The sequence below is a fragment of the Dama dama genome, chromosome 20 (genome assembly GCF_033118175.1).
Source record: "Dama dama isolate Ldn47 chromosome 20, ASM3311817v1, whole genome shotgun sequence".
NCBI lineage: Eukaryota > Metazoa > Chordata > Mammalia > Artiodactyla > Cervidae > Dama > Dama dama.
The window spans coordinates 68,542,505-68,561,820 of record NC_083700.1 but is presented as its reverse complement, the minus strand read 5'-3'; the positions used below and the strand labels follow the sequence as shown (position 1 = coordinate 68,561,820).

The window sequence follows — 19,316 nt, the reverse complement described above, 5'->3', positions numbered from 1 at the left end:
GTTTTATTTTGGTAATCAGGTTAGTTAACTATTACTTGTCTAACTCTTTGTTAAGTAATAATTAACTAACTCTTTGATGTCATGCATCTTTGAATTTTCATCCTTCCTCAAAATTTTGACCATGTGCTTTGTGGGAGAAAATGTCCCCCACTGTCCTGTGATCCACCCCACCACAAAACATAGGTTTCACAACCAACTGTCTGAAGGCAAAACCCTCTGCTCATCCATGGTCCCAGTGCATTAGGAAAATGTTAGACGATGTGGAGAAAATGTAGTCAATATGATGTTTTCCAATATTCCCTTTCTCAATTTTGAATTAAAATAAAACAAATGATATATAATGAACACACAGCTGTTGATGCCTGTGATATTGATTGTCACTTTCTCATTTAAAAAGGTTCCATTTTGCAGTTTGCGTACATCAGATTCCTCATAAGATTATGCCCAGTTAAGAAGCTGATAAGCAGTAGGGTTAGCCATACATAGAAATGTAAATCATACTTGATTGGTATTCTAGGCCCCTAGCTTGCAGAAACTTCACATCAATAGTGTGTTTGTATGTACGTGTGTGTGTGTCTGTGTGTGTCTGTGTGGTTAGATTTATTCAGTCATTCTCATGGCTCCACTTGTTTTTCATGGTGCTGAGCAAACAGTGAGTGAAAAGTATGGAGTTTTTTCACATTACCCTCAATAAATGGGTTTAACCACAATACAAATCTTATAATCCACCTCTTCAATCCCACTGGCAATGGGACAAATCCAGTAGCTTTAGAAGTAAGCCTTCAAATATACTTCTACTGACAGACCGGAGCTTGTTTTAAGAAAAGTCAAGGTTCTGCAGTCCTCTGCATTTATTGGAGTTTTCTGTTTCCATGGTTTCCAAGAGTTCACTGAAATTAGGCTTTCAGTGTTTAGAAGTTCATGATATGGGACTTTAGTGAAGTCCTTCTCTCTTACCTTGATTATGTTTAAGATCAGCATGTTGCTATTCGTGAATAAGCTTGAGGGGCTATTGTTCTGTCAACATGATTCTTCCCTACATGCCTTTCCCAAAGGACCAAGGGTAGATAGAAGTCAGTGAGTATAAAGTCAAACCAGGGTCACTTTTTGGCAGCATGAAAAAAAATAAAATTACAGTTCTTATTTTTAGTGAAGAACTACCTTCAAAGAGATTAATAGAGAAATATAGGCTTAGACTTCTCTGGCCTTTGGCAAGGAGGGTACCCTGATTAAATAAAATCTTAAAAATTGGGTTTCAGAGGCTTCATACTTCTTGCAGAAGATTGACAACAGAATTTCATGGTTGTGGTAGGCATCTCAGAATAGTTTCTATTGAGCCCCAGAGTACAAAGGAAGGATAAAAAATATATGTAGAGACTTTATTTGGCTATGAAGCAGAGTATGTGATTTCTGATGTTATTGTATAGTTGTTAACCAGGTTTCTACATGAAGCCTAAATCGTGGGACTCTCAGGTGGTTGATGAGGGTCCTGTTACCACATAACATACATACTAAGTGACTATCAATACTTTCTCTGACTCAAATGTGCTGTCCCCATTATCTCGGCTCAAACCCAAGACTTCCAGCAGTTACCACTCATGAAAATAGTGAGTTTTTGATTAGTTGTTGTTATCTAATGAAGTAAGAAGTAGAGGTAGAAAGGTATGCCCCCAAAAAGGGTGACTATGAGAATATGTCTAGACTACAAGAAGCTAATTTAGATGAGTTGGAAGTATATTTTTAGGAAAGGGTACAAAGCTCCAAAGCAAGTAAATGTGAGTTGCACTGCATTTCAAGAGTGTAGTTAGTACCTTGGATTACACTTGAAACAAATTGGAAGCAGTTCAAAGTATGGGGGTCATGTATTCAGAGGTAAAGGAGCCACACTGAGTTTGGCAGTGGTAAAGGTCCAAGGATGGCTGGTGAGGAGAGAGTAATAATGTGGTTGCCTATGCTGGAGGTCAAGAGAGCAGTGCTCCCCAGAGAGCAGTCTTTAGCAGAAAGAGAGTCCTGGGCCATCACGTAGTACCACTGTACCACTGGCAGAATGTGACAGCAGGCGGTTCCAGGACTCCTCAGCATCAGGTCTGAGTGATTGCTTGTCAAACAGATGTGTTTGTAAACTAATGACTTTCACAGTGTGATGAGATTGAAAATGAAGCCTAATTGCTTCCACTGATTTAACCCTTGGAATGCTTCCAGGCATGCCGATAGCCATGTGTCTTTAATCATGTAAGTTAATCACCTTCAGGCATAGAACAGAAAACACTGGCTTCTAAGAAGTCTGGGATGCATTTCTGTTCTGTTATTAGATTTACAGTTCTGGGACTGTCATCTCTTCAAATAAGGACCCTGAGAGGTTGGCCATGGTGCCCTTAAACTAGTGTTTGTTAGTAGCAACTGACATAGGCAATTACATGGTTCTATAATTCAGAAAAAAATGAATTAATATTTATGCGATTTTTAAAAGTGACTTAAAAAAACTCTTAATGGCAGTGGAGTGAGAGTTGCAAGTCACCTTGATCCTTCTAAAGCCACTATGAACCTCAGTCTGGCTCTGGAAGAAAGTCAGAATTGGAAAATGGTCTAATAATCAGGCCAGTCTGATTAATAGTGACAATTAGTATTGGACTATAGTGCATAACCAACTGATTATGAATCATTTGAGCACTTTAGGTAAATTTTCAATACAGGCAATTAAAATGAAAAGACTCATGATGCTTACATAATGACTTCACTAAATTAATTCAGTTATGAAGTTGGAGAAAATTTTCTTTAGTTGCACGGAACCAGCAAAATTTAATTTCCATTTATTTGTGTTAAGAAGAAAATTGAAGAAAACACTCAAACGATATAAACACATGTACTCAGGCACACACATATCACATTGAAAACAGCTTATTCTTTTCTGAAAGTGAGCTGTGTTACTGTAGAAGACAGAACTGAAGGTCAGAGCATCAGTTGTATTCACATCACTTATCTGTATGAAATAAATCTTGCCCTCAGTTATATTCTGTATTCTGCTAAATGCATGCATTGTTAAGGTTAAAAGAACTTTATTGTGGAGTGATCTGTAAGGGATAGAACTTCAAAGAGATAAATACTCAGTTCTGTTACATAAACAATTGACCCAAATCATTTGATTTCTGATGAAAGACAAAGCTAGAGCCAAGTCCAAATATTGCAGTATCAACGTAGTCAGGGGAACAAAGATGCCTTTATTTGAAATGCAGTCATTCAGTCAAGTAGTGATAGTCTTGTAGACTTAGACAATGAGAATGGAAGGAGAAGAGATCCTAAGGCTAAGAGTGAGTTGAAATATTTGATAAGTCAATTTCTATTGTGGTTTTGATTCAGGACTCCTATATGGCTGTGTAGTTTGTACAACACATTTGCATTTAAGTCATACAAATACTCTGTAAGCTAGGTCTCATGTTTATTAATAATAAACAAAACCTATTTAGAAGTTTACAGTTTACAAAATCCCATGTGTTATCTCTTTTTAATTTCCTCATTCACCTCACAATTTTTAAAGATAGGAAAGGAAGACTCAAAAAGTTTAAGTATTATTAAATTTGATGTTATGTATTATAATTTACTCACAGGACTAGAAACAGCAAAACCAGGCATCCTGAATTGGGTCCGTGTCCTACATACTACCTGTTATCCCTCCTATTCCTAAGTTCCTTTCTTCTCCTTTGTTAATGATCTTTTTCAGAATTAATTCTTACAGTTACTGTATTCTTCTCTTGGTTTTTCACAATGAAAACTGCTTTAAATTCTAGCTTGTGGTGATAAAATTTATCTCTTTGAGTCTGCATTGCATTTCCAATCAGACTGCCTTCTCTTTGAAGGCAGACACTGCAGTTTCTAGCACAAAAAACTAAGCCTTTAGAGCAGAAAGAGTGAAGCTGAGCAGTGCTCATGGGGGTGACCATCATCGCAGCTTATCATTTCTCCTACAACACAAGATGACCTATGGCGGCAAGGAAGCGTTCTGAGTTGTTGACACGGCCAGGGTGACCTGGCACATTGTCAGGCAAGCAGCTTGCTTCTGAGCTTCAGCCTTGCTTGTCACAACAAAAGCAAAAGTTAGCAAGTAACATGGGCTTTTAAAATTGTACTCACTTAGATTAAATCAAAATGATAAATCCAGAAGTGCCAAAAATTACTGTAAGAATTAAGGACTTGTGGATCTCTATCTGGGGTTCCCCAGCTGGCACTAATGGCAAAGAACCCACCTGCCAATGCAGGAGATGTAAGAGATGCTGTTTCGATCCCTGGGTCAGGAAGACTCCCTGGAGGAGGGTATGGAAACGCATTCCAGTATTATTGCCTAGAGAATCCCATGAACAGAGGAACCTGGTTTGCTATAGCCCTTGGGATCACAAAGAGTCAGACATGACTGAAACGACTTAACATGGACCTTTATCTACTTGTTTTAGTGGTTTTCCAAACTCACTGCCATTTAGAGCATGTTCCTTGGTGGCACTTCACCCTAAACCACATGTCTTGAGAATTTAGGAGACAAGCATGTCTATAGGTGGACATGGGTGCTGCCGTATGTACAGATTGGTATATTACAGTGGCTCTTCTCCATTGCCTCCTTCCTCTCAGAGTATCCTATCTCATGCCCTGCCCCTTACCTGGCCTGGATTACTTTCCCAGGAGGAAGGATTTGAGCTAAGGTGCCAGCGCCAGCAGTTACTGACTGGTTTGTTTATCTATCGAGTTCAAATCAAAAGCGTCTGACTCACAGGAGTGTTTCCACCAGATGTTACCATGTGGTGAATGTGCTCTGTAAAGCATCAACGTAACCGCAGACTGCCTCTCCCCAGAACCTTCGGCAAAAGCAAAGAGATAAAATGAACCTCCCAAATGGTCTTCTGGGGAGAGGAAGTCTCAGGATTCCCATCACTGTTGTTTTGTTTCTCTCTTCTGATTCTGATGACAGTATCCAAGGCACTGGCATTTTTCCCGTGTCTGGCTTACTCCCCAGGTCAGATTGCAAGTCCCAATTCACAGTGACTGTGCTTCATTCCTACATATGACCATCAATCATACTCTGAAAGGGAGGAAGGTTGGTCTTTGCCTGCTGTGTCTTGGTGCAGAGGTGTATTTGATTACATTCCATGTAGCTTGTTGACTTCAGTCTCATTACTTTATAGTCATACATCAAGCACAAGTATTTTGGACACTAGTTGGTAGACCTCTCACCTCTCTCTCTCTCTCTTTTTTTTTTCCTGGCATACTACATAACATATGGCATATGGGATCTTAGCTCCCCAACCTGTAACCCCCTGCAGTGGAAACATGGTGTCTTAACCACTGGACCACAGGGGAAGTCCTCATAGACCTCTGTGTGTGTGTATGTGTGTGTGTGTATATTTAGTCACTCAGTCATGCCTGACTCTTTGCAACCCCATGGACTGTAGTCCATCAGGCTCCTCTGTCCATGGAATTTTTCCAGCAAGAATACTGGAGCAAGTTGTCATTTCCTATTCCAGGGGATCTTCCTGACCCAGGGATCAAACCCAAGTCTCTTGCATCTTGGGCATTGGCAGGCAGGTTCTTTACCTATCAAACAAAATTTCTGGAATTTCTGCCCAGACATCTGGACATAGCAATTTTTGGCTCCTCAGGGTCTATCTAGATGGAAGGGTCAGCTTCTCCTAGAAAGTTTATGCTAGAAAACTTCTGAAAGTTTTCTCCTAGAAAACTCAGTGATAAACCTTGAGTTCATCACTAATAATTATCATACCACTTCTATTATAGCAGCTCTTTCACTCCATGGTCTTCCCTCTCCCTAGGGACCCTCCACTCTGATGCTGGTGACCCATCAGATGACCTCACTGACATAACACCTGCCAGGAGGCCTTGGTGCTCACACTGATTAGCACAGATCCCATCAATTTCATCCCTACCTGCCCCCCTCCATTTATTTCACTCCAAATAGGAAGTATGGCTTAGCAGTAACTAACTAAAAAGATGAATCTTAAAGGAGCAACCCCAGCAAGATGGCAGGTGCTGGAGCAGCTGAGCTGCAGGGCTCTGGAGCAACTTGGAGGAGATACCCCACATCCAAGAGCAAAGGAGAAGACCCAGAAAGATGGTAGGAGGGGTGAAATTGTGTTTAGAATCAAACCCCGTACCCGCCAGAATGCTCAGAGGGCTCAAACAAACCTTGTTTGCACCAGGACCCAGAGATCCCACAGAGACTGAGACAGAACTGTGTTTGAGTGTCTCCTGAGGAGGTACAGGATAGCAGTGGACTGCCACAGGGGTGAGGGCTCTGGGTGCAGCAGACCTGGGTATGGCCTAAGCCCTCCTGGAAGAAGTTGCCATTACCCCCACCATAGAGCTGCCAGAACTTACACAGGACTGGGGAAACAGACTCTTGGAGGGGGACAAACATAACCTTGTGCACACGAGGACCCAGGAGAAAGAAGCAATGAACCCACAAGAGACTAACCCAGACTTGCCCATGAGTGTCCAGCAGTCTGTGGCAGAGGTGTAGGTCAGCAGTGGCCTGCTGCAGGGTTGGGGGTGCTGAGTGTAGCAGTGCATGCATGGGACCTTTTGAAGGAGATAGCCATTATTTTCATTACCTCCACCATAGTTTGGCCCCAGGTAAATAACAGGGAGGGAACACAGCCTCACCCATCAACAGAAAATTGGACTAAAGATTTACTGATCATGGCCCTGCCCATCAGAAAAAGACCCAGATTCCCTTTAGTCAGTCTCTCCCATCAGGAAGCTTCCATAAACCTCTTATCCTTCTCCATAAGAGGGCAGACAGACCAAAAACTACATCTCAGAAAACTAACCAATCTGATCACATGGACCACAGCCTTGTCTATGAAACTATGAGCCATGCCATGTAGGAGCAACCAAGACGGACAGGTCATGGTAGAGAGTTTTGACAAAATGTGGTATACCGGAGAAGGGAATGGCAAACCACGTCAGTACTTTTGCCTTGAGAACCCCATGAAAAGTATGAAAAGGTAAAAACATAGGACACTGAAAGATGTTACTGGAGATCAGTGGAGAAACAACTCCAGGAAGAATGAAGAGATGCAGCCAAAGCAAAAACAACACCCAGTTGTGGATGTGACTGGTGATGGAAGTAAAGTCTGATACTGTAAAAAGCAATATTCCATAGAACCTGGAATATTAGATCCATGAATCAAGGCAAATTGGAAGTGGTCAAAGAGGAGATGGCAAAAGTGAACATTAACATTTTAGAAATCAGCAAACTAAAATGGACTGGAATGGGTTCATTTAACTCAGATGACCTTTGTATCTACTACTGTGGGCAAGAATCTCTTAGAAGAAATGGAGTAGCCATAATTGTTAACAGAAGAGTCCAGAATGCTGTACTTGGATGCAGTCTCAAAAAGGACAAAATGAACTCTGTTTGTTTCCAAGGAAAACCATTCAATATTACAGTAATCCAAGTCTATGTCCTCACCAGTAATGCTGAAGAAGCTGAAGTTGAATGGTTCTATGAAGACCTACAAGACCTTCTAAAACTAGCACCAAAAAAAGATGTCCTTTTCATTATAGGGGACTGGAATCCAAAAGTAAGAAGTCAAGAAATACCTGGAGTAACAGCAAGTTTGGCCTTGGAGTACAGAATGAAGCAGGGCAAAGGCGAATAGTTTTGCTAAGAGAACGCACTGGTCATAGCAAACACCCTCTTCCAACAATGCAAGAGAAGACTCTACACATGGACATCACCAGATGGTCAACACCAAAATCAGACTGATTATATTCTTTGCAGCGAGAGATGCCGAAGCTCTATACAGTCAGCAAAAAAAAAGACCAGGAGCTGACTGTGGCTCAGATGGTGAACTCCTTATTGCCAAATTCAGACTTAAATTGAAGAAAGTAGGGAAAACCACTCACCATTCAGGTATGACCTAAATCAAATCCCTTATGTGTAAGTGACAAATAGATTCAAGGAATTAGATCTGATAGACACCGTGCCTGAAGAACTATGGATGGAGGTTTGTGACATTGTACAGGAGGCAGGGATCAAGACCATCCCTAAGGAAAAGAAATGCAAAAAGGCAAAATGGTTGTCTGAGGAGGCCTTACAAATAGCTGTGAAAAGAGAAGCAAAAAGCAAAGGAGGAAAGGAAAGATATACCCATTTGAATGCAGAATTCCAAAGAATAGCAAGGAGAAATAAGAAAGCCTTCCTTAGTGATCAGTGTGAAGAAATAGAGGGAAACAATAGAATGGGAAAGACTAGAGATCTCTTTAAGAAAATTAGAGATACTAAGGGAACATTTCATGCAAAGATGGGCACAAAAAAGGACAGAAATGACATGGACCTAACAGAAGCAGAAGATATTAAGAAGAGGTGGCAAGAATACACAGAAGAACTGTACAAAAAAAGAACTTCATGACCCAGATAATCACGATGGTGTGATCACTCACCTAGAGCCAGACATCCTGGAATTGAAGTCAAGTGGGCCTTAGAAAGCATTGCTATGAACAAAGCTAGTGGAGTTGATTGGATTCCAGTTGAGCTATTTCAAATCCTAAAAGCTGATGCTGTGAAAGTGCTACATTCAATATGCCAGCAAATTTGGAAAACTCAGCAGTGGCCACAAGACTGGTAAAGGTCAGTTTTGATTCCAGTTCGAAAGAAAGGCAATGCCAAAGAATGTTCAAACTACCTCAAAATTGCACTCATCTCACATGCTAGTAAAGTAATGCTCAAAATTCTCCAAGCCAGGCTTCAACAGTACGTGAACCGTGAACTTCCAGATGTTCAAGCTGGTTTAAAAAGGCAGATGAACTAGAGATCAAATTGCCAACATCTGTTGGATCATCAAAAAAGCAGGAGAGTTCCAGAAAAACATCTACTTCTGCTTTACTGACTATGCCAAAGCCTTTGACTGTGTGGATCTCAGCAAACTATGGAAAATTCTGATGGAGATGGGAATACCAGACCACCTGACCTGCCTCTTGAGAAATCTGTATGCAGGTCAGGAAGCAACAGTTGGAACTGGACATGGAACAACAGACTGGTTCCAAATAGGGAAAGGAGTATGTCAAGACTGTATATTGTCACCCTGCTTATTTAACTTGTATGCAGAGTACATCATGAGAAACGCTGGGCTGGAAGAAGCACAAGCTGGAATCAGATCACCAGGAGTAATATCAGTAACCTCAGATATGCAGGTGACACCAAAGGAGAAATCGAAGAACTAAAGAGCCTCTTGATGAAAGTGAAAGAGGAGAGTGAAAAAAGTTGGCTTAAAACTCAACATTCAGAAAACTAATATCATGGCATCTGGTCCCATCCCTTCAGGGCAAATAGATGGGGAAACAATGGAAACAGTGGCACACTTAATTTTTCTGGGCCCCAAAATCACTTCAGATGGTGACTGCAGTCCTGAAATTAAAAGACGCTTGCTCCTTGGAAGAAAAGCTGTGACCAACCTAGCAAGTACATTAAAAAACAGAGACATTTCTTTGCCAACAAAGGTCCGCCTAGTCAAGGCTATGGTTTTTCCAGTGGTCATGTATGGATGTGAGAGTTGGACTATAAAGAAAACTGAGCGCCGAAGAATTGATGGTTTTGAACTGTGGTGTTGGAGAAGACTCCTGAGAGTCCCTTGGACAGCCAGGAGATCCAACCAGTCACTCCTAAAGGAAATCAGTCCTGAATATTCATTGGAAGGACTGATGTTGAAGCTGGAACTCCAATACTTTGGCCACCTGATGTGAAGAACTGACTCATTGGAAAAGACCCTGATGCTGGGAAAGATTGAAGGCAAGAGGAGAAGGGGATGACAGAGGATGAGATTGTTGGATGGCATCACCAACTCAATGGACATGATTCTGAGTAAACTCTGGGAGTTGTTGTTGGACACAGAGACCTGTCATGCGGCAGTCATTGGGGTCGCGAAGAGACAGACACGACTGAGCGACTGAACCGAAAGGTGGTTCTATTTTCTCTGTTACTGAGCATTTAAAGAAGAAATGGACAAATCCAAAAGACTGTCTTGAGGTGGAAAAATCATTTCATTATATTCCAGCACTTCCCAAAGTGCTCTCATTCTGCAATGACATTTTCATAGCATTCTTTTTGACATTTGACCCTATTTGCTGCTATGAACACGCATTGTCTTTAGGTTCCTAAATTGTCACTGCATCTTTGTTTTGTTTAATTGGCTATTGTTTGTTAAAGACAGAGTTCACTTTGAATGTTATTTCAGTTTAATAAAAATAATAGCTATTTATCTGGTAAGTCCAATATTGCCAAGTGCAGAAATCACTTTAGTCAAGTTCCACAGCCTCCCAAGTCAGTCGCTATCTTTTTCATTAAAAAATTCACAGGATATTTAGTAAGACAGCCATTTCTAATTGGATATGTTATTGCTTTCTGCTTAAGAATTCCAAACTAGAAAACTCAAAGGTTATCCTAAGTTTTTTTGTTCCCTTTCGTTCTCTATAGCTATGCTGTCCCAAGACCTAGACTCTTTCAAATATGTTGATGGATTCATACTGTCTTTTTTGTTTTGTTTCATTTTCCACTTTACCTTATTGCTTTTGTTTTTCAATACCAAAACCCTCAAATTATTTTTGAACACTAGTCCCTTGCTTTAAGAGTATTGCACTCTCTACATAAAAGCCTGCCAGCTTTTTGTATCAAGTCTGGAACTCCCTCTCTGACTTTCAAATTCCGTTGTGTAACACCACCGCCAGTCAATTCCTCCCTTCCCCTCATTATTCTCTAGCATGTAATATCCAATTTAGTAAGTACATTCTTCTTTTATTCCTCTTAAAGACTACACACATTCCCAATCCTTGGCATTTACCAAGATTTTCCCTGACCTCCACTTCTTTCCCGCTTTGTCTCTGCCTCATTTTCTCCACACTTCACTGTAAGCTCATAAGCTCTTTGCCTGTCTTGGTCACCACTATTCCAAGGGTACAGGAAATTTTCTAGCACATCATCAGATCTCAGTCAATATTTGTAGACATTCTGAATGCCCCTCAAGACTCACTTCAAAACTAATTTCTTTTATAATTACACTATTTTCTTTAAGTTCTTATATACCGACACTCATCTTGGCTTTCATCAACCAATTATAAAGTCCTTGAAGATGGAATCTATAATGTGTATCACTTAGCATCTCTTATAGTGTCCTTTTTTAAAAGCAACATATACTTATTATTTTACATTTGTGGAAGTCAGAGGATCAAAATCAGTTTTACTGGGCTAACCTCAAAAAATCATCAGAGACAGTACCTTACGTAGCTTCTAGTAGAGAGAATCAGTTTCTGGCTTCTTTCCACTTCCAGAAGTTGTGTCAATCATTGGCTTCTGAGTGGTTTATTCTGCTTTTTGTCTCCATCATCACTTTGCTTTATGATTGCTAAATCAGTCCAATGTTTGCATATATTTATATGGTTTGATTTCTTTGCTGAAAAACCCAAGCAAATGCAACCATTATTACTTGAAAGCCACTGGAGAAATAAGAAAAGAAGAAAAAAAAAAGAAAAATAACCTTGAGTTATTCTTTTTATGTTTTTTCATTATTCTTCTCTTAAAGTTCAGGTCATCAAAAAACTGGTGCTTAAAAGGCTGAGGTTTCTAAGGCAAAGTGAAGTTAGCAGGGTTCATATAACTTTGCTATTGAATTTATGTTATCCTAAAATTAAATTAGTTATATAAGATTTTGACTTAAAATATAGATATAGGAAAAACCTCTCTTGAGCATGTCCTACAAACGTAACAAAAACATGTCTAAAAACCTTATTAGAGTAGAGTTGATTTATAATGTTGTGTTAGTTTCAGGCATACAGCAAAATGGTTCAGTTATTGGTATATACATGTATTCACTCATAGGTTCCTTTTCCATATAAGCCATTGCAGACTATTGCATAGAGTTCCCTGTACTATACAGTAGGTCCTTATTAGTTATCTATTTTATATATAGTAGTCTATATATGTCAATTCCAATCTCTCATTTCTGTCCCTCCCTGCTCCTCACCCCTGTTAACCGTAAGTGTGTTTGAGTAAGCTCCAGGAGTTGGGGATGGACAGGGAAGCCTGGTGTACTGCAGTCCCTGGAGTCACAAAGAATCAGACACTGCTGAGAGACTGAACTGAACGGAACTGAACTCTATTTCTGTTTTGTAGATAAAGTCATTTGTACTTTTTATTAGATTTCACATATAAGCAATATCATATGATATTTGTCTTACTCTGTCTGACTTATTTCACTCAGTATGACAATCTCTAGGTCCATCCATGTTGCTGCAAACAGCTTTATTTCATTCTTTTTATAACTGAGTGATATTTTCCATTGTATATATTTACATTATCTTTATCCATTCTGCTGTTCATGGACATTTAGGTTGCTTCCATGTCCTGTCTATTGTAAACAGTGCTGCAATGAACATTGGGGTGCTTGTATCTTTTCTTTGGTACATGCATGGTTTTCTCTGGATATATACCTTGGAGTGGGGTTTCTGGATCATATGATAGATCTACTTTTAGGTTTTTAAGGAACCTCTATATTGTTCTTCATAGTGTCTGTACCAATTTACATTCCCACCAACAGTATGTCTTGATAATATGAAGGAAGTAAAGACCATGCTTTGGGGGAAGGTCCATAATATGAAACATAAAATTCACTGTCACCTACTATTTGCCAGGGACTTTTCTAAAATCTGAGATGCTGGCCTCGATGAACTGGATTCAATATCTTCACTGCCCCTGCGGTGGTGCAGGTGCTCCGTTGTGTCCGCCTCTTTGCAACCCCATGGACTGTAGCCCACCAGGCTCCTCTGTCCATGGAATCTTCCAGGAAAGAATACTGGAGAGAGTTGCCATTTCCTACTCCAGGGAATCTTCCCAACCTAGAGATCAAACCCATGTCTCTTGCATCTCCTGCATTGACAGTGGGATTCTTCACCACTATGCCACCTGGGAATCCTCACTGCCCCAAGCTATTTATATAACATCTGTCAATATACTTAGATTCTCTGAGATTTGGGCTTCACTTCTGAAGCTAAGACGGTTAAGCTAGGTTAGTTCTAGTTTATCTTCCAATCTTACAAGTATATGAAATTTAAATATTTATAAGGTGATGACTGATATTCAATAAGTTGAAACTACCTCACAAAACATAGTCCACTGGAGAAGGAAATGGTAAACCACCTCAGCATTCTTGCCTTGAAAACCCCATGAACAGTATGAAAAGGCAAAAAAAAAATGACACAGAAAGATTAACTCCCCAGGTCACTAGGTAACCAGTATGCTACTGGAGATCAGTGGAGAAAAAGCTCCAGAAAGATGAAGAGGCTGAGCCAAAGTGGAAACAAGACCGCATTTTGGATGTGTCTGGTGGTGAAAGTAAAGTTAGATGCTGTAAAGAACAATGTTTCATAGGAACCTGGAACGTTAGGTCCATGAATCAAGGCAAATTGGAAGTGGTCAAACAGGAGATGGCAAGAGAGAACATTGACATTTTAGGAATCAGTGAACTAAAATGGACTGGAATGGGTGAATTTAACTCAGATGACCATTATATCTACTACTGTGGGCAAGAATCCCTTAGAAGAAATGGGGTAGCTCTCATAGTCAACAAAAGAGTCTGAAATGCAGTAGTTGGGTGCAGTCTCAAAATGACAGAGTGATCTCTGTTCATTTCCAAGGCAAAACGTTCATTATCACAGTAATCCAAGTCTATGCCCCAACCACTAATGCTGAAGAACCTGGCGTTGAATAGTTCTGAAGACCTACAAGACCTTCTAGAACTAATACCAAAAATAAAAATGTCCTTTTCATCATAGCAGACTGGAGTGAAAAGTAGGAAGTCAAGATATAGTGGGAGTAAGCAAGTTTGGCCTTGGAGTACAAAATGAAGCAGAGCAAAGGCTAACAGAGTTTTGCCAAGTTATACTGATCATAGCAAACACCCTCTTCCAACAACACAAGAGATGGCTCTACAAATGTACATCACCAGATGGTCAATACTGAAATCAGATTGATTATATTCTTTGCAGCCGAAGATGGACAAGCTCTATATGTCAGCAAAAACTAGACCCAGAGCTGACTGTGGCTCAGATCATGAACTCCTTATTGCCAAATTCGGACTTAAATTGAAGAAAGCAGGGAAAACTATTAGGTGGTTAAGTATGATCTAAGTCAAATTCCTTACAATTATATAGTGGAAGTGACAAATAGATTCAAGGGATTAGATCTGATAGACAGAGTGCCTGGAAAACTACTGATGGAGGTTCATGACATTGTATAGGAAGCAGTGATGAAGACCAACCCCAATGAAAAAGAAAATGCAAAAAGGCTGTCTGAGAAGGCCTTACTAATAGCTGAAAAAAGAAGAGAAGCAAAAAGCAAAAGAGAAAAGATAAACCTATATGAATGCAGAGTTCCAAAGAATAGCAAGGAGAAATAAGAAAGCCTTCCTCGGTGATCAATGCAAAGAAATAAAGGAAAACAATAGAATGGGAAAGACTAGAAATCTCTTCAAGAAAATTAGAGATACCAAAGGAACATTTCACACAAAGATGGGGACAATAAAGGACAGAAATGGTATGGACCTAAGAGGAGCAGAAAATAATAAGATGTGGCAAGAATACACAGAAGAACTATACAAAAAAGATATAATCACGATGGTGTGATCACTCACCTAGAGCCAGACATCCTGGAACATGAAGTCATGTAGGCCTTAGGAAGCATCACTACAAACAAAGCTAGTGAAGTTGATTGAATTCCAGCTGAGCTGTTTCAAGACCTAAAAGATGATGCTGTTAAAATGCTATACTCAATTGCCAGCAAATATGGAAAACTCAGCAGTGGCCACAGGCCTGGAAAACCTCAGTTTTCATGCCAAACTCAAAGAAGGTAAATGCCAAAAAATGTTCAAACTACTTCACAATTGCACTCATCTCACATGCTAGCAAAGTAATGCTCAAAATGCTCCAAGACAGGCTTCAATGGTACATGAACCAAGAACTTCCAGATATTCAAGCTGAATTTAGATAAAACAGAGGAACCAGAGATCAAATTGCCAACATTCATTAGATCATCAAAAAAGCAAGAGAGTTCCAGAAAAACATCTACTTCTGCTTTATTGACTGCACCAAAGCTTTTGACTGTGGACCACAATAAACTGTGGGAAATTCTTAAAGAGATGAGAATACCAGACCATCTTACCTGTCTCCTGAGAAATATGCAGGTCAAGAAGCAACAGTTAGAACTGCACATGGAACAAAGGGCCAGTTGAAATTGGAAAAGAAGTGTGTCAAGGCTGTATATTGTCACCCGGCTTACTTAACTTATATGCAGACTACATCATGCAAAATGCCAGGCTGAATGAAACACAAGCTGGAATCAAGATCGGTAAATAGATGGGGAAACAGTGGAAACAGTGGCTGACTTTATTTTCTTGGGTTCCACAATCACTGCAGATCATGACTGCAACCAGAAAATTAAAAGACACTTGCTCCTTGAAAGAAAAGTTATGACCAACCTAGATAGCATATTAAAAAGCAGAGACATTACTTTGCCAACTGAGGTCCATAAGGTCAAAGCTGTGGTTTTTCCAGTATCATATATGGATGTGACAGTTGAACCATATAGAAGGCTGAGCACCAAAGAACTGGTGCTTTTGAACTGTGGTGTTGGAGAAGACTCCTGAGAGTCCCTTGGACTTCAAGGAGATCCAATCAGTCCATCCTAAAGGAAATCAGTCCTGAATATTCATTGGAAGGACTGATGCTGAAGCTGGAACTCCAATATTTTGGCCGCCTGATGAGAAGAACTGACTCGTTAGAAAAGACCCTGATGCTGGGAAAGATTGAGTGCAGAGGAGAAGGGGATGACAGAGGATGAGATGGTTGGATTGCATCACTGACTCAATGGATATGAGTTTGAGCAAGCTCCAGGAGATGGTGAAGGACAGGGAAGCCTGGCATGCAGCAGTCCATGGAGTCACAAAGAGTGAGACAGTCTGAGCGATTGAACAGCAACCATACAGTTGTGCTCGTCTCACATGCTAGTAAGATGATGCTCAAAATCCTTCAAATTAGGCTTCAGCAGTATGTGAACCAGGAACTTTCAGATGTACAAGCTGGGTGTAGAAAACGCAGAGGAAACAGAGATCAAATTGCCAACATCCATTGGGTTATAGAAAAATAAAGAATTCCAGAAAAATATCTACTCTACTTCATTGACTACACTAAATCCTTTTACTCTTTGGATCACAACAAACTGTGGAAAAGTCTTGAATAGATGGGAATACCAGACCACATTACCTGTCTCCTGAGAAATCTGTATGCAGGATAAGAAGCAACACTTAGAACCGGACATGAAACAGTGGACTACTGCAGAATCATAAAAGGAGTACATCAAGGCTATATATTGTCACCCTGTTTATTTCACTTATATGCATCATTTCATTGGAAATGCTGGACTGGAAGACTCATGAGCTGGAATAAAGATTTCTGGGAGAAATATCAACCACCTCAGTTATTTAGATGTTACCACTCTAATGGCAAAAAAAAATGAAGAGGAACCAAAGAACCTCTCAATGAGGGTGAAAGAGGAGAGTGAAAAAGCTGACTTAAAGCTCAACATTCAAAAAATGAAGATTGCGGCATCCTGTTCCATCATTTCATAGAAAATAGATGGGGAAAAGTGGAAACAATGGCAGATTTTCTTTTCTTAGGCTCCAAAATCACTGCAGACGGTGATTGCAGCCGCAAAATTGAAAGATGCTTGCTCCCTTGAAAAAAACCTATGACAAACCTAGACAGCATATTAAAAAGCAGAGATATAACTTTGTCAACAAAGATCTGTATAGTCAAAGCTATGGTTTTTCCAGTAGCCATGTATAGATATGAGTGTTGGACCATGAAGAAGACTGAGCATGGAAGAGTTGATGCTTTTGAATTGCGGTACTAGAGAAGACTCTTGAGAAGCCCGTTGACATCAAGGAGATCAAACCAGTCAATCCTAAAGGAAATAAACCCTGAATATTAACTGGAAGGACTGATGCTGAAGCTAAAGCTCCAGTACTTTGGCCACCTGATTCAAGGAGCCAACTCATTACAAAAGACTGATGCTGAGAGAGATTGAGGGGAGGAGGAAAAGGGACGACAGCAGATGAGATGGTTGGATAGCATCACCAACTCGATGGACATGAGTTTGAGCAAACTCTAAGAGAAAGTGAAGGTCAAGGAAGCCTGGTGTGCTGCAGTTAATGGGGTCACAAAGACTCAGATACAACTTAGTGTCTAAACAACTGCAGTTCAGTAAGTACTTGCTTATTCACTACTGTGATCTTTATGCTACCAAACTTGTGGCTTTCTATTTTAAGTTTCTTTTATTTGTTTAAAAAATGTCTATGAGTATACTCAAATGTGATAAGGAGTGTAAGCAGTGTGCCAAAAATAAGCACATGCTAAAAATGCTGTAGTTACAACTATGAGCATGATCCCTGTGTCCTGAGACATCCTGCCCCTCATACCAGGAGGAACAGGGCAGCCCAGTGATCAAATTCATTTGTTTCTTTTGCTGTTGTTTAGTCACTTCAGCTGTGTCTGATTCTTTGCAACCCATAGACTATACCCTACCAGGCTCCTCTGTCTATGGGATTTTCCAGGCAAGAATACTGGAATGGGTAGCCATTTCCTTCTCCAGGGGATCTTCCCCACCCAGGGATTGAACCTGTGTATCCTGCATTGCAGATGGATTCTTTACTACTGAGCCACCAGGGAAGCCATTTCTTTTGCTCGAAGAGTAAAATTACGCTAAACTATCCCAACTCCAGTTACCAGGCGTTATCAGCCTTATTCTTAGTAATACAAAATCTTTATAAGAAATTTAAACACACAAATGAATAAACAAAATATGCCCAAGGTTTCTCATGTACAGAGGAGCTTGGTGGAGTACCATCCATATAATTGCAAAAAGTCTGACACAGCTGAAGTGACTTAACAGGCATGCACACACAACATCCAAAAATTTAAATGGTTGCCTCAAGGACTGTGATTTTGGAACAGGTGAAGTTTAAGTAGGGTTTCTGTCAGCTTTTTCCGGTGTTCAACTAGGGCAAGTTCATTTAGATATCTGTTTTTTGTATTGAGAATATGCTGCTAACTATATTGATAACCGTTGTTCTACATTATTAATTTGAATTAAAATTAAATTAATAGGATATTATACATATAATCATTTAATTCAATTGGCAATTCATGTTTAGCATGTTTTAATGATAACTATGAACTGTGACCCTCATTATCTTTTGATAGATTAAGGGACTGTGGTATGGTAACTCACCTAAATCCTTCAAGTAATCTAGTGGTACAGCATTTTGATGCATTCTTCTTGTTGCCTTTGAACTTCCAGAGAGCTCCTGATACTGGAGAGTTCTTTATCATGACAGTGTCATTCTCACAGAATGTAATAATTGGTAATTTACAGTTAAAGATAACATCTTAGGGGGCTTTTCATTTTGACATCCTCTTACTTCTCTGGGCTTCCCAGGTGGCACAGTGATAAAAAATCTGTCTGCCAATGCAAGAGACACAGGAGACATGGGTTCTATCCCTGGGTCAAGAAGATCCCCTGGAGAAGGAGATAGAAACCCACTCCAACATTCTTGCCTGGAAAATCCCGTGAACAGAGGGGCCTAGTGGTCTACAGTCCAGTCCAGGAGGTCACAGAGAGTTGAAAATGAATGAGCAACTGAGCATGCACTCACTCATTGTGTGTTACAAATTAGCAATTAATTAACATTACTTCTACACTGGTATCTTCCAGGCAAAAAAAAAAAAAATAGCTTGAACACATTCTAGATTTTTGCTAGTTTAAAAGAGAATTAAGTGTATACCATAAAAGTAAAATTAGTTTATGATACAAGAGAAGTTCAAAGCTAACTTTCTTGTAAAGCTTAACTCAGTACCTTAAAGCACTTATATAAATGGTTCAATATCATATTGGAGTTATTCAGACTAAAAGATTTTCTTTTTTCAATCACAAAGCAAAACAATGAAAGAAAGAGCAGATAAATTAATATTGTATGGCCTATGTGCACTAAAAGAAATCCAGTGGGTTATCTCCTAATGCTGAAATGACTCATTTAGAAGCTAAACGTTAAATGAGCATAAAGAAAGGCATTCAATACAGAACAGACTTTTGAACTATGTGGGAGAAGGTGAGGGTGGGATGTTTCGAAAGAAAAGCATGTATATTATCTATGGTGAAACAGATCACCAGCCCAGGTGGGATGAATGAGACAAGTACTCAGGCCTGGTGCACT

At 39.9% G+C, this 19,316-nt stretch overlaps 1 protein-coding gene across 1 annotated transcript in view; it reads left to right on the top strand.

Annotated features, from left to right (window-relative positions):
* Positions 1–19,316, top strand: part of TNNI3K (TNNI3 interacting kinase) — a 318,691-nt gene that overhangs the window by 183,389 nt on the left and 115,986 nt on the right. The window lies entirely within an intron of this gene.